Raw genomic sequence first — 4,546 nt, forward strand, 5'->3', positions numbered from 1 at the left:
TTTGAACAAGTATGAAAATCTAGAGATTTTAATTAAAATGATTAATGAAAATCTAATTAAGGGTTCCATTGGCCTAATTATGTGTTTAACTTGATATTTGTGATAACTATGACTTATGTTCTAGCATATGTTAATTTGGAACCATTTGATGTTGTTTTAGAAGTTAGGGATTTGATTATCATGATTTAATTAAATTCCACTTTATTGTTCTTATGGCCTAATCGAGTTTTGATGTGGTGTATGTAATGACCATGCTATATTGTTTATCATGTATTAATTGGAGGCCATTTGATTGAGATTTGAAACCTAGGGAATTTAATTAGTTTATTGATTAAATTCCGTTTCTATTGTATTATTGATTAACTCATGTATTTGACATTGATAGTATGATTAAAGCATGACTTTTGACTTATAATGGATTTATGAGTTATGTTTCAATATTGGATTATATTGTTATAGTGCGTAACGAATCGCGCTCTGAAGATTCGACATGTGATGTCATTATAGCGCGTAACGAATCGCACTCTGAAGATTTGACATTGTCATCCTATAGTAGTTGTGGATTTAGAGCATGCGTTGTGTGGTTTCAGCCTATTTATGCATGAAGTTAGTTTCGTGTACTATTCAATACGTATATAAGTTGTAAACTTATCTATTTATTTTGGAACCACTTGGGACATATGATGATGTCTACAGTTTGGCTCTAGTATGGAGACAAGAGTCCTTTAAGCCAAAAGTTCGCATGTTGGGTAGGCTACTTGGGGGTTAGTAGCTCCAAATTAGCCCAGAAAAGTTCGCGCGTTGGGTAAGCTACCTGGGGGTTAGTAGCTCCAAATTAGCCCTATATCGGTCTCATCCGACTGATGTCCAAGTCTTCCACTATTTGTTTTCACATTCAATTCCAAGTTATCAATCATTTTTATATTGTGACTGTGGTTTTGGCTATTGGTGATTTGTCCTTGTCGGGCCGCCACGACATCATTTTTGTTTTTGACCTTTCTCCCCCGTCCGGACTCCAAATTGAGTAAATTTTTTTTTGAACTTGACTCATTTGTCATTGTCTTTCCAGTGGTGTGCTCGATAGCACCTGAATCCACTTTTTGCAAAATGGCCATTTTGCTCCTAGGTTCTTTTTGTCCGTTTTTGAAACGACACTTCTGCATTTGTTTCCTTTGGGTTTTGTGACCTTATTGAGGGTCACATTAGTGTCTTAGAGACGCATTGTATCTCTAGAGACCGTTGTTTCACCTTTCGCTTCCGCATTTCGGATCCATTATCGGGTTATCTTTTGGTCATTACTGACGCACCAGGTTTACAAAACTTGGGTCGTCACAAGTGGTATCAGAGCTCCTAGGTTTAAATACCTTGGATGAAGGGTTTTGGGTGCATATCATGCTTGTGTTGCCATGCTCTATTTGTTTATATGCTTTATGATAATATGTTTTGGTTTGATAACATGTTTATGTGCCTAGGTGGTATATGTAGTATATCGTTTGGTTAAAGCATGATTTTATTCTAGTATAAGAAGCATGACATATGATGTATGCTAGGTTAGATTTGTATATGCATATTGTTTTGCGTATTTGATAGAACTTGGGATTAGTCACGGATGTTTGACTCGAGGTTAGGTTATTTGGTGAGTTTGCACTCAGTGCAATATTTGGTGTGTTTTGGTTTTGTTTAGGCACTCTTCTTCGATGTTGTTAGCAATTGTCAGTTTGGTTTCATGGTAGTTTAGGTCGTTGTTGACCTAGCGTTGGCTTTGGATAGGTGGATGGTCACCTTTTGTTTAGGCTCTCATGGGTGAGCCATTATGCGCAGCCGTAGTGCTGGATTTGTTGGTTTTGGGCCATGATGAAGTTGTGGACCTCTTAGGATCCTTGGTTGTTTAGGAAGATTCCTCTAAGATTGCAATTTTCGTGGCGGGTACGTTTGTGGGCGGGTGCATGGCACTGTCATGCTGCCGTGCTGGCTAGCTACAAGCGCAGTTTAGATGGAATCAGTATTGGTTTTGTTTTGATAGGCATTGTCCTTTGATCAGTGATGATGATGGTTGTTTTGGGGATCAGTCGTGGTGATTGATTTAGTTGTTATTGGTATGGCTATAGTTGCCATTTTCCTTGAGGAGTTCTTGTGTGATGACACTTTTGGGATCAAGTCGATTGATTAATGTTTCGGGTAGTGAGAGCATTGCACTATTAGTGTCACTCGTAGTGTCACCTTTAGATTTGAAGTTAGATTGTTAGAGTCTTACCATTGTGGTAAGGTCTCACATCTGTTTCGAGTCAGATTATAGCTAGGACTTGTTTTCCTTTTACCTAGACACTCTGGGACACGATGTCTATAGGGTTCATTGTTGCATCATCTTATCTTCTACAGTTTCGTTTACTACCATATTAGTAGTATGATTTATGTTATTGCGATGCATGAGTAGGTGGAGGTCTATCCACATTTGTTTTCTTGTTGTATGACATTAGCATACCTTATTTACATGCTTAGAGATGCCATGTTGTTACTATGCTTTAATAATATGCTTTTGTGTTACGTGGAGACATGCTGCATATACCTTTGATTTTATCTATGTGAGTAGATTTGCTTACTTGGTAGTTGCATTCCTTGTCATATGCATGACTTTCATGTTTAGTTTTCCCTTTTGTTTCCTCCGGTCGCACTTAGTGCGTATGTGGGTTTTGTAATGGTTCCATTGTGAGATTCCTTGTGGAGGAGTTTTCACATTTGTTTTGTTTTGAGCTGTCTGCTTCCCTAAGGTGGGAAGAACGCTCCATTTTCGTGTTCTTTGTGTTAACACTCATGGGGGGATAGGGTTCCTCCTCTTTTTCTTGGTTGTCTCTTCTCTTCGTCCCCTCGTGCACAGTTTTGGGGTTGGTTGGTCCGTGCGGGTCACCGTGGTTGTCTTAAGTCCTTGGTGAGGGTTTGGTGGATTTTGGTCGACTTACTTCCAAGTAGGGGGTGAAGTCTTTGACCTTGTTGTCTTCTGTTTCAGAGGTGGAGTCGTGGTGTTGTCCTTCTTAGGACTGGTGGTTTTTTTTCTTTCGTGTCTTCCCTTGGGGAGTTTTTACCGTGTTTGTTGACGGAGTTATGGTGCTCAGGGTGGGTTGATTTATGTGAGATCATTTTACGAGGACTTGTGTCCATATTATTGAGGATTTTTTTTGATTTGTGAGGTGAGCTCGATGCTCTTTTGAGAATGTTTTTTGGAGACTTGTTTCAATTTTGGAGACTTGGATGTGGTTAACCCTTACGAGAGGTTTTGAAGGATCACAGTTGGATTTGGCTTGTTTATGAAGTTTTCTCGTCCTAGTTATGGCTAGGCATCGTTTTGAGGAATTGTAATTCCAGTGATTGGGTATGGAATGAAATTGAGGAATTTTGATTTAGCCTAGTATTGCCAAGCGCGGTTTTGAGAAACTCTGTTTTTATGACCATGGTTGTTAGAATTTTGATGTGTATGCCACGTGGTGGACTTGTTTTTCGAGGACTTAGTTATCCATGATAAGGATGTGGATCTGATGTTTAATTTCGGTGTAATTTTGTAGTTGATCTATTTCAGGGAGATATGTGGGAGTTTCGATTAAATGTCCTGTATTGAGGTTCGTTTTGATTCATGGTGGGGTTGATTTATCTGTCAGGTTTTGGATTCCTGATTAATGTTGTTAATAGAGGCATTTTGAGACATTAGAGATGTTGGTTTTGTTGTATTGATGATTTAAGGCCTTAAGCATAGCGGTACCTATAGCATTATTGTCAGAGTTTTGGGATTGGCCAGGATGGTCCGGCCGAACATCTTTGGACCATATCTCAACTCTGGTACAAAATGTTGGTCCCCGTACTGCTTTTGGTAATGATCATTTTTGACATTGATGTCATTTGTATCGAGAGGTTTCTTGGGTAGACCTAGTGGGGGGTAGGTTATGAATTAGTGCCTTATACTGCCATGCTATCGTACAAAGTTGTGTGTTATGGGCGAGTACTAGTTGCCGTCAATGCTACTTTACTGACGAGTAAGTGTGGGCGGGCACTAGGCACTGTCATTGCTACCATACATTTGAGTACGTCGTGGGCAGGTTCTGGTCACTATTCGTACTGCCGTATCGTCTTGTTCGGTACCCTGATATGATACGTGGTTATCTTGGAGATCTTTTGTTGGTCATTTTTGGATCGGTATGATGGTTCATCTAGAGGGATGTTTACGGTTGTTGTCTTCTGTTCCTTTGTCTTACCATGGGTTCTGTGTGTGAGTACCGACTTGTTGGGTGGCCATTTAGTCACTTTCCTTTTGAGAGGTTATGCTGTCATTGGCACATGGGTGCGAATGACAATGGTCTGTGCGTTGTCTTTCAGCTTTGGGATTGCTTTTGTATCGCGTTGTGTGGGATACTCGGAGATGTACTCCGTAGTTATCCTGGTTTCGCCTTTTTGTTTTGGTTGGGGCTGGATTTCGGGGACGAAATCCCTTTAAGGTGGGAAGGTTGTAATGACCCGGATTTTCACGGATATATATATATATATATATATATATATATAT

This window comes from Cornus florida, unplaced genomic scaffold (genome assembly GCF_030987335.1).
Source record: "Cornus florida cultivar Cherokee Brave unplaced genomic scaffold, ASM3098733v1 CherokeeBrave_3.0.0_Hap2_Chr05, whole genome shotgun sequence".
Classification (NCBI taxonomy): Eukaryota; Viridiplantae; Streptophyta; class Magnoliopsida; order Cornales; family Cornaceae; genus Cornus; species Cornus florida.